The sequence below is a fragment of the Populus euphratica genome, unplaced genomic scaffold, assembly GCF_000495115.2.
Source record: "Populus euphratica unplaced genomic scaffold, PopEup_1.0 scaffold970.1, whole genome shotgun sequence".
In the NCBI taxonomy this organism is placed as follows: Eukaryota; Viridiplantae; Streptophyta; class Magnoliopsida; order Malpighiales; family Salicaceae; genus Populus; species Populus euphratica.
In genome coordinates this window covers 4,715-17,434 of record NW_011500840.1, presented here as the reverse complement: position 1 = coordinate 17,434, position 12,720 = coordinate 4,715, and the positions used below count along the sequence as shown (strand labels likewise).

Genomic DNA, 12,720 nt, shown 5'->3' with positions numbered 1-12,720 from the left:
TCCGTCTTTTCAACTTTGGTCCTTGGTCTTGAAGTTATGTAATTTGACTCTGATTAATAAACTTCTAATTTGACTCTGATCTGATTTTAATTACAGCCTCTCTATTTATATGCCTTTTCTAGTTTGGTTCTTGGCTTCGAATTTCTTCAATTAAGTCCCTAATTGGCTATCAATCTTCAATATTTAGGCAATTAAACCCCTAATTTGACTAAATTAACTTTTAAAACTTATAATTTGACCATAGAATTTTAATTTCTTCCAATTAAAGCCCAAATTGACTCCAAAATCAATTTTTCTTGTAAACAACCTTTCCATAAATTTAATTAAACCTTCAATAAAATTTAATTGAGTCCATAAACATTTGATTTTGGGCTTTTCTTCCTTAAATTGAATTTTCTTTATTAAGAAGGCTCTTATTAGTTAATAAAATACTGCTAAATTGTAATCTTTATATTTTTGAACCTCCTCAACCAATTTTTAATTTTTTTGTATTTTATTATTTTTTGAAGAGAAAAAAATATGAATTAAGAAATAATCCAAAAATGGGATATAACAAGTATCTTATTAGACAATATATGGTCCTGTAAGGTTTTAACAAATATTATCGAAAATAATTTTTTTTTTAAGAAAACAAAACTTAGTTATCAAATTTAATATAATAAGAGACATGTTAATGATTTACAATCTAGTGAAGATCTTAAAGCCTAATCCATTAGATAAACCTTAAAGGATAGGATACAGGTTAGAAACAATGTTAGAATCACTGATCGTGTGTAAAATATAAATAAAAAAATATATAAATAATATATAAATTAATTAAGAATTCATCTTCACTGTAAAATTTAATTTTTTTCAATAAAATTCATACTCAACTATAAATTCAATACATACCAAAATACACACTAGATCCAATAAAACTTATAACATCCACGAGCCATTGCTCGTTTTATTACAATACATTCAACAACATTCATAGAGAGTTCCACCATGAGCTCAAAGTACGAATTCCACACCATTATTCATACAAAGACACTTGCTCACTAAATAATAAAATTACATAATCTTTTAAACTTAATGGAATTGTGTAGGCGTCATCATTCTCATAAATAAGATTTGTAACTCGAGTAAGGTTAATAAGATGTTGAAGGAGAAGCATTGGAGCATTAGTTGGCCTCATGCAATCTTCATTGATATCCTTCCACGCATTAGAGTTCATCCTTTGCGTCTCTTCAATTGCTTTCTTCTCCGATATATTATATTGTTTCATGTAGCATTCAACACCGGATGCACAGTCTCCTCTCTTTTGTTCATCCTTCAAATATATAAAAGATATTATAATTGTTAGAAAAGAAACTTCACATGACAAATTTCTTAACACAAGAAAATTGAGAAGAAAGACAAGAATAGTCATGAGTTGAAACTTGGTTCAATTTTTTTGATGCGCGAAAATAATGGAAAAATCTTGTAAATTATTAAGTATATCATAAGTTCAACTGGTACTTTTTCACTTGAAAGATAAAATTTGTAAATAATTTTCAAAATTGGTTCTTTGCTTATATAAGAAATGAGAATACAATTCTCGATGTAACTACTAATTTTTATTTTTAAGAATTCAGACATCGTACCTCGTGGCCCGCTATGTCATTCATCAAACGACCGATCATCATTGCAGCTTTCATAATTTTTGGACTACTTTTTAGCCATTCATACTCCTCCTCTCCTGCGACTTCTTCCATTCCAAGGAAGGATGCTGCCATAATCACCCCATAAGCACTTGTGGCTAATCCATTGCGCACATACTCATCGAATGTTGGGACATGGCATTTATCTGCCCACTCCGCCTCCGCATTGTAGCCTCTCACCAATTTTTTGAACTAATAGCATACAAATAAAACAAAGCTTGTGTGGTAAAACCCACCTATGCAACATGTCAATTAATATATATACAATAACTATATATTATTCTTGAAATAGTAATAGAATGCATAAGACTGGAAAAATATTCATACTTCCTCCTTCACATAATATGAGGCATAGGATCTTCCTTGCTTTCCCATATCATTCTCAGTTTCGTCGAAAAGATTCAGAATAGCTCCATAAAGAACTTTCATGTAATCGGCAGGTAGTTTATCAATATCATTCATGCTCCATCTGAAATTAAGACAGAAAATTCCATTTCCTTTCCTGAACATCTTTGTGTCGACTTCTTTGTTTATGAAAGATTTAGAAGAGAAAGACAGTCTACGAGGTAACAAGAAACAAACCTTTCAATTGCATTAGTAAAATGTTGTATTTCTTCAAAAGATGCATATGCATCATATGTATCATCTACCAGTGATACAATCTTTGTATATTTCGTGGCCATCATCCGAGAGAAAGCATATTGAGGCTCGAAATGGATTCCATTTGCCCAGAAATAGATCTCTACAATTCTATCTCTTGCATAAGGAAACTCCTCAGCAAAATTTAAATCATTCCACCACCTAAAATGTAAATAGCAACTGAGTAAAGAAATTCCAATAGAAACTTAGTGTGATATCTCTCCCTAACTTAAACAAAGAATTACCTCGAGAGAATGGATAGCTCTTGTTGATGTATTAACTGAACTCGATTGAAATCTATCTTGGCAAACTTGAGTACAGTATCATTGCGAGACTCATCTTCTTCGTAGAAAGAGATGTATTTTCTGGCCTCTATTCTTGGTACGCCTTTGTGAAAGGGACAGATCAAAGCATTCCTAATATGGTCTGCTAGACGTGGGTTTGATTGCATAGCCAAAGACTCCAGGTTTGCCTTTGTGAAAACTAGGGCATCATCCAGTATCTGTTCACCATGCACACTTAAAAACGAAGCTTCATACAAGCTCAGGATGCCTTTAACATCGTTGATGATTGATTTCTTAAACTCTCCATTGGTGTCCTTGTACTTGTTGAACACAACTGATTCACAAAAGCATGCTACACATTTTAGCCATTTTCAAAAGATGTTTGAGAATTATGAGAGATTATTTCTTGTAAGTGAAAGAAAGATTGACCAGAGTTTAAATTACTGCTAATTATGTATTCTCCAAAGTCAATTACAAGTTGTAAGAACAAATATACTGCATTCTTTTTTCGAGTCACATTACAGAAACAAAAATTGTCATTTCGGTGTACTTATAGGAAGAAGTAGTTTCAGGTATTAGTCTAAAGATTAAAACTTGTAAAATTACAAAGGAGGATAAACTTCTTTGGTTTAAACCAGCCTCTGTACTTCATTAAAGATTAATATTTCAAAGGCTATAAGTATGCACTCACCACAAGGCATTTTGAATCCATGCTGTCTCAATACTCGAAATAGAAGTGACAAAGTGTAGAGATCAAAGTCATGCTTCTCAAGAAGACGAGGGAGGTCATCAAAAATTTCTTTCAGGCTGTTTTCAATCTCGTCGGCAAAATGATATGACACACCAAACCGACATAACAGATTAATGAAGTCAATATGTTGCACTGGATCCTTTTTGGATGCCATCAGCATGTCCTTCATATTTTCCTTCAACTCTTCTACTTGTCGGCTGTATTACTCGAATTCCTGCAGTGAAATATTCAGTTAATATAAATTGATAGCTTTGAGTAATCCTTAACGTGTATTTTGTTTTTCTCTACTCTATTGATAATGTTTTGTCTTATACAATTTTACTCAATAAAAATTAAAGTCTCTGTTTAAAGTAGAAGTAATCAACGGCTAGACAAGAAGTATAACATATAAGAAGAATGGTAACAAAAGATACAAATGATTTTGTCCTTAAAAAGAGAGAGAGAAGTGATATATGGTTAAGAAAATTAAAAAAAAAAAACTTTGAAACATCAGATGATCATCATAGTGCAGAATTGGATGATATATAGATCCCGCTAATCTAAAAGCTTAGTTATATACAGTTTTTGAAACTTTTTTTTGTCTTTATACTTAAAATCATTTAAAAAAAAATCCACTGTTATACACACAGAAGAGAAGTAGTATCCCGTTTGTGGGAAGGAAAATAAAGCGAAGCTACAACCCCACAAGCTTGGTGGGAAATTTGCCTCTGGACGAGAATGGTTTTGTTGATTGATGTTTGCTGTTAAACGTGCTTGGGTTTCCATTTTCATGAAATAGAGACCAGTATGATGCTCGAGCACCTAAATCATCATCAAAGGAAGGCTATTTATAGGGAAATACATGACGATTTTTACTATACCTTTTCCCATTTCACCACAACAACTCTTCCATTGGTCAAAATAAAAATTCAAGGGTTAATAGAAGTGAGTGAAAGTTTACCTGCACATCCATACTAATATATATATATATATATATATATATATATATATATATATATGTTATAAATATTTTTTTAGTATGATTGAAAGACTAATAAATCATTATAAGTATGAAAATATTATCACTAAAACACATTATTAAAAAAAAAAAGGAAACACCTACGAAAAGAAAGTAGAACTACAGAAACTTTCTCATATTACCCAAGCACTTTTGTTTCAATATTACAAAAGATAAAAGACATTTTGCATTGGTTTTAAAACTTTGCAAGATCGATTGGTTTGTACATTTGAATTCTTTTCATGTGTTCTGCCTTGTATATCATTCATAAAACTATATAAAAGGCATTCCGTGTCAGAAAATTCCTTATAAACTATTTTATATAAATCACATGTTTTGAAAAGTCAACAAAACATCTTCAAAAAATCATAAAAAGAGTAAAAGATTGATTTAATTTTTTATTATTTAGCTTTATTGTAAATGATATCAGATATAATGAAAGATAATGATGTGATGATATAGAAGCTATACAAAGTAGCTGTGTGAATGAGCAATTCAACACACTTTATTGATAAATATTGTGTGCAATATATATTACCAGCGTGGAATTCAATTTTGGAAACAAATAAATAGTAATGTTAAAACTGTGTTATTCTAGTATACAACTGCAGATTTGACGTTCCAAATATAGCATTGATGGCAAAGTCTTTGCCATGATTTTCAGCTATTCCCTCTTTGTGTTGATTTGAGCAAATTTTTTATAAGTTTTACTGATATGCCCCTATAAGATTAAACTTCCATCAGCAAGACCAATCTTGTTACATAACACAGTCGTTCGTTTGGATAGTGGTTTTGTTAACAAATCAGCGAGTTAGTCTTGTGTATGTACATGTCTGACTTAAAGACTGCCTTGTTGAACCAAATCCCATACAAAATGGAGATCAATTTAAATATGTTTCATGCGCAAATGGTTCACTAGATTGAAGCTGAGGTGCGTGGCTCCAAGATTGTCACATAGCAGCAAAGGAGAGTCTTAGATTGGAAATGCAAGTTCTTTGAAAAGAGTGGACAACCAAATTGTATTTGAGGCTGCATTGGCTAGTGCCTAGTATTCAACCTCCATTGAGGATCATGCAATTGCTCTCTGTTTCTTGGATGTCCATGAAATGGTATTAGGTCCTAAAAAACTGATGTATGCAGATGTCGACATGCGGCCATCCACATTCCTACCCCAATCGGCATCAGAGTATGTGTGTAACACTGAAGGTCCAGCTTTGTGAATCTGAATAGCATAGAAAATGGTTTGTTTTAAGTATTATATAAGTCGTTTGTTGCTGTCCAATGAGTTGTAGTAGGCTTGTGCATAAATTAAGAGAGTTTTTTGACTGCGAATGATATATCTAGTCACGTTAAAGAGAGGTATTTAAGGCTGCCCATAAGATGATGAAATTCTATGCTATCCACAGCAACGGTGCCATCAACCAGTTGAAGTAACTATGATGTGGACATAGGCGTGGAGATATCTTTGGCACCACTCATGTTGCTATTAGTTAGAAGCTCATAAACATATTTATGTTGTGTAAGGAATAAGCTGGTCTTGGTGGGAATGACTTTAACACCCAAGAAGAAGTGAAGAGATCCCATGTCCTTAAGAGAAAACATGTCTCCTAACTACTGAATGAAGGTAGTCACAAGAGTGAGATTGTTCCTTGTTATGACAAGATCATCAATATAAACTAGTAACTAGTAGAGATTGGAGTCATTGTTGTAAATGAATAAAGAAGAGTCTACCATGGAGTTGTGGAATCACATATGAAGAATAGCAGTTTTGAGTGCTGTATACCAAACTCTAGTTGCTTGTTTAAGGCCATAGATGGCCTTGTTCAACCTGTAAACATGGTTAGTGATTAGTACTTCAAAGTGCATTTCTATCAAGGTTTTATATCATCATTTTGCACATAAAGTATCCATAACTCCTTAACTAAAGCATTTTTTTTAATAACATATCTAATAATATAATGTACATTTAATTTATGGTAAATGTTCATCTTAAATGCAGGCCTATCATATAAATGAAAGGATTGATTGATGAGTTTAAGTACTAAAATTGAAAGGATAAAGAGATGGCCAAACTTTGAAAAAAAAAATGCTAGTGCAGTTTAAACCAAAACACTATTCGGTAATTAGGTCATATCTAGAGCTACAAATCTCGAATTTAGGTCTGCATTATATGAATAAAAATGTAAGACATAGGCCTACAACTTTCATGGGACTTAAAAAAGCTATTTTCATGTCCAAATTGTAGCAATAATGAAAAAGTCTAAATCTGTCTTGTAGCCTAAACACTATTCAGCGTTTGGCCCATATCTAGAGTTCTAGAAGTCTAAATAACCTTTATTTTATTTTATTTTATGGAAAGTTAAGACAATTTCCTACAACTTTCATTTAGTTGTTCCAATTCTGACTTTATCAATGATGTTTTAGGTAGACATGAGGATAAGGATTGTCATCAAGCCAAGAGTTAGCCAGCCACTCATCAATTTGTCATTAAATCGATAGTTTCCAATTTTGGCCTATAAAAGGAGGCATTTGCCATGCATTTAGGCATCTTGGTGTTCAGATCAAGATCATGCTCTTCCTTTCTCTCTTTGTATTTTTTGTAATGTTTATGCTTTGCTTTCATTAATATCAAGTTTATGCCTTTCATTTCCTTTCCTTTACTTAGTTAACTTTTATGTTCTTATTTTGTTTATCTATTTTTCTTTCTTTCATTATGTCTAGCTAAGTTAGTTATGTCAAGGTGAAAAGGTTACACTAATGGTGTAAGAATAAGTATAGTGTAAACTTAATATGGACTTTAATGTTTGATACTAACATGTTTTATATTTGTTATCTTGTTCACTCTTTAATACTTTGCTTGTTAAATGATTAATCTTGATTTATGTTGTATAACACTTGGTAGGACAAATGCTTGGCAATTTCGTAGCCTATACTATATGGTATAACCGACACCTGAGCTATGAAAGGAACTTGATTTGTTGTTAACATAAGTTATAATCATGAATGCCTGACGAGATTTACAAGTATTAACATTAATCGAATAAGATAACTAATGTGATCATGTTAACAATTTATAATCTGATTGGATCCTCCTTTGTGTATGATTTTCAATTGAATAATAAGAGTTTATAAATACTTGTTTGACAAATCGTTAACCTTGACATTTGTTGTTATCATGTCTAATCTTTATATTGATCTTACATCTCAAAGTTCTTATCAACTTCTTCTTTTTTTATTTTTCTTCTTTATTATTAGTACTACTACTACTATTATTACTACTACTAGTATTATTATTGTTGTTGTTGTTGTTGTTGTTACTATTGTTGTTGTTTATAATTTATACAATTAATCTCCATATGATTCGACTCCGGTCTTGTCGGGTTATTTATTACTTTGACACTCCTTCACTTGGGAGAATACATTAATCTTTTGGTCATGTCAGTTAGGTTTTGACAAAATCTCTAAACCCCTAAGGCTACACCATGAAGAGAATTTCAGTAAGTGCGCTATTAATAGATGCATTATTGACATCCATTTGATTTAACTCCTAGACACCCATGACTACAATAGATAATACAACTCTTATAGTTGCTGGTTTTACTATAGGGCTGAACATTTCCTCATAATCAACCCCTGGTCGTTGATGGAAACCCTTAGCAACTAGGTAGGCTTTGAATCTATTAGCAGAGCCATCTGCATTCCTTTTTACCCAAAAGATCCACTTACAACCAACGGGTGCATAATTGGAAGGTATTAGCATTAGGTCCCATGTTCTATGATTCATTAGGGCAGTGAGTTCATTTGACATGGCCTTACATAAGTTGGTTCTATGGTCTGTGGAAAAGGGTGTCTGGTTACTATGTGAATTTGTTTAGGTTTGAAGATTTCGTTCATGGAGCATATGGTCATGGCATGTGTGTGAGGAGGAGGATTGGCGGGAGGGATAGGATTGAAAAAAGTGGAATGTGGGAAAGGAGAAGTTGAACTATGGTGCAGTTCAGTAGGGTGAAGAAGGGGGTATGGTTCCAAATTTAAAGAGGACTCAGGGGTGTTGAAATTACCTAGGTAGGATGCAATAATGGTAAGGGAGTCTTTCAGAGATAGTGACAAGGCTGGTGCTGTGGAGACCATTGGTGGTGGCACAATGGTCTACGAGGAACCAAAATACAGTGGAGTGACTTGATATATGGCGTGACTGGCCAGTTTGGATAGGATTTCTAAGGAGGTGTAGTGATATTGATTTTCATCAAACAACACATGACGAGAGATAAAGAATTTTTGTAAATAAGGATCAAAACATTTGTAGATATTTTGATAGATGAATAACCAAGAAAACTACATGCTTTAGATTTTGGTTGCATTTTATTTTAATTATAGGGTCATGTAAGGGGATAACAAATGCAGCCAAGTTTTTTAAATTTTAAATAACTTGGGGTTTGGTCAAAAAGAGCTTCAAAAGGTGATTTGTGTTTGTAGAAGTGGTGTAGGCTGTCAATTTATGAGGTAGGATGCTGTCTGAAAAGCATAGGGCCAGTATGAAAAATCAATATTTGCATCTTGAAGTAGTGTAAGGCTTGTTTTCACAATGTGACGGTGATGATGTTTGGTTGGGGGGTGTATGGAACAATGGTGTAGTGGGTTATGCCTTGATGTAAAAAATAAGATTTTAAAGCAATAAACTCACCTCTATTGTTAGAGTAGAGTGTTTTGATTGGTTTTTAAAAACAGGTGTCAATAAACTTTTTGAACTATGGAAAAATATTAGAGACACTGGATTTAGTTGCCATTGGATAGAACCAAATGTATTTTGTATAGTGATCCATAAAAATAAGATAGTATCGTGAACCATCAATTCGAGTATAACTAGTTGGACCCTATCCATCCGTGTAAATAAGTTCAAGGGGTGCATGGCTTTGAAGACTGGTCTCACAAAAGGGTTGTTAATGTGTTTTATTAATATAACAAGAATGACATGAAGATACAAAATGTTTTTGCGATAAAATGGGAAGAGAAAAATTCTTAACAAAATGATGAACAATTTTAAGAGAAGGATGCCTAAGATGCTTGTGCCATCCATCAATAGAATTCTGTTCATGCACATTAGCAACTTTTTGGGGCATCATCATTGAATTTGAAAAAGATGTAGATGTTATTGTTACACACTCTTTTTAGTAAAATCACCCCCGTGGTCACATCCTTCACCAAAAAATGAAAAGGATGAAGTTCAACAAAAACATTATTTTGTTTGGTGAAGTGATGAACAAAAATTAAATTTTTGCCAAGATTTGGAATATAGCGGGTTTTATGGAGTGTAAAGTTTCGGTGGGTAGACTGTAAATTCCAAGAACCAATATGTGAGACTACTAAACTTGAACCATCACCGAGTATTACTTCATCAGTTCCATCATATTTGGAATGAACAGATAAATTGGAAAGATCACCCATGATATTATGTGAAGCAGCCGAATCAAGTACCCAATTGTTGTTCTTCTCGGTAAAGGTTGTGGTATAATTGACAAATACATTCTATGGATGAAACTGAGGACAAGACTTTGCAATATGACCAAATTGGTCATAGATTTGGCATTTAGGCTGATAGCATCGATTGAAATCATTGGTTCTACCATAATTAAAATGACATACATCATGTTGAGCGCCACTAAAGTTGCTGCCTGTGCTGGGACCATGAGACCCCCGGGGGTTGTCATTTGGTTTGAGGGACCACTGTTGACTTCCTCTATAATTAGAAGGCTTTGTTTTTGTGTAGCTGGCGGAAGATACTAGGTGTTGTGTTGCTGTTTCCAAGCACCTCAGATATGCCTTATATCCCACCAAATGATGATTGAAATTGTTGGTTCTGCCAGAATTAAAACAATGTCCATCACGTTGAGAGCCATTAAAGTTGTTGCATGTGTTGTGACCATAAGACCCTCGAGGGTTGTCAATTGGTTTGAGGGACCACTGTTGACTCCCTCTATAATTAGAAGGCTTCGTCTTTGTGTATTTGGTGGAAGATACTAGATGCAGCGTAGCTATTTCCAAGCACCTCAGATATGCCTCATGTCCCACCAGCAAATCATGCAGCTCTTTAAATGTCAGTGGTGATTCTTGGGCTCAAATAGGTGCTATAATCTCTTGAAATTCTAAACCTAAACCATTTAATACATAAAGTGTTAGGTCATCATCTAAAATTGAGTGATCAATAATGGCTATTTCATCAGCCAAGGTCTTCACAACATGGAGGTATTCTGTAATTGACTGGTGTCCATGCTGGATTAAGGTGAGTTCCTCCTTTAATTGTATAGCACAAGTTCTTGATTGGCTAGTGACACAATCAAAAGATTGATGTCTTCTCCCAAGTATAGGAATGTTGAAGTAATAAATAACCCAGCAAGACCAGGATCGAACCACAAGGAGGTTAATTGTATAAATTATAGATAATAATAATAATACAACAACAATAACAATAATAATAATATCAACAACAATAACAATAATAATAGCAATAGTAGTAGTAAAGAAAAAGAAGGGATTTTTTTCTTTTTTTTTTGTTTTTTTAAATATATATACATGTAACTTAAAACACAATGCATCTTTAACCTATGTAACGAGCTTTTGGCTAATAACTCCCAAACCAGTTGGTCTTAGGGCATTAGGTGTTGAGAAACCCCTACAAGCTTAGTAACTTAGGTTGCAAATAGTGATATGTAGATAGTGCAATGTTTAATTCCCTTAAACTTTTCTCCTCAACCCATGTAACAAGCGTTGGGCCAATAGCTCCCAAGTCAGATAACTTTAAGGTATTAGGTGTTAAAACACCCATTCGGGCTTAATTGCTTAGGTTAGGGAGGCTATGAAACCAAACTTATCTATATTTTTATTGTTATTATTTTTTTTGTTTTTTCTCAAATTATATACTATCTTTTTCCCTTAGTTGTTACTTTTAACAAAAGAACATAAATAATGTAATAATCCAATATGCAACCCACAATCATATGTTAAAGTGTGTGTGTGAAAATTAAGGTTTAAGAATACATGTTAAATAAGTATATGAGCAGAATTAAGTGGTAACAATACGAGAGTTTGTAAACCTGAATATTTCAGGAAGTATTATAATAGACCTTGTTAAGAATGGTTACTAAGATGCGTCTAAAAAGTAACTTTAACAAAAGAACTCCTTTACTCTACCATCCTAATAACAACAAATTTGCATATGCTTTATGAAATGAAAAACACAGTTAGTTAATTTTTTTTTTTGTCAACTACTAAGGTAGAAAGATATAGTACATAAGACATCACCTAAAATAACAAACACTAACAAACCTGAAACACACTTAAACAAATATAAGAAACAACAAAACACAATAATAAAAGCAAAAGACACAAAGATTCACAAATGAAGACTCAAATCTAATCTAAGCTTTTTACGGTTTTCCTTAAATGACCAATTTATAGGACTTATGGAGGGATCAATTACAGGAATGAAAGATTGTAGTTGGTCAATCAATTGTTTAGCAGTAATAGCAAAGATTATGAATTGTCATGCAGAAGATCATGCTTTTTATGAAAATGAGACTCTAAATCATGAATTGCATAATGCACATCTCTACTTGAAGCGTCTTAAGAGTTAATAGAAGATTATTTAAGGACTCCTTACTCAGGCCATCCTTAATGAACTATATTTTATCTTAATAATTTATAGATACCATTCCTAAAGAACGACATTATGCATTACAAGTCCATCTGGCACATCGATGACAAACTTTCAGTTGTTTTGCTTGACATTTGTTGGCAAAAGTGTTTTTACCTGTTCCAAGCATGTGTGAAATGATGGAATTAGAGGACTCACCTGATAATCGGACCTTTGCTTTAATCAACCAACAAATATCTTCAGGAATTCCATGATTCATTAACAACCTCAATCTTGCACATCTAGTACGATAAATTTTTGTAATCGCATTCTAAGGTAAAGTGGGAAAATATTTTTTCAATTTTTCAAGATTAGTGTCCATTTTCAAATGAGAATTGGAAGAGAGATTAAAAGAATTGCATAAATATATACACAAATATCAGTTATTATGGGAAATGAAAGAACCGACTTAAGTCACGAAGTACTGTTATCCTCCATTTGACCGTGATGAGAGAAACTAGCAAAAATCACTAAAAAAGAAACACAAAAACAACGTGATAAGAAAATCAATCTTTATATATATGATTACCCAATTCAATAGAGTCATTTTCAATTCTTTAATTCTTGCCTTATAAATTCTTAAATTTTCATATGCATTATTTCTTATTTTCTCAAGCTCATTTATTTGTAATTTTCGCAGTTGACTAGCATCATCAAGATTTGAATTGAAAGCTTTA

The 12,720-nt window shown here is 32.8% G+C and overlaps 1 pseudogene; it reads right to left on the bottom strand.

Annotated features, from left to right (window-relative positions):
- Window positions 1-1,015: 1,015 nt before the first annotated feature.
- On the bottom strand, window positions 1,016-4,175 carry LOC105116551 (probable terpene synthase 6; annotated as a pseudogene).
- Window positions 4,176-12,720: the final 8,545 nt, after the last annotated feature.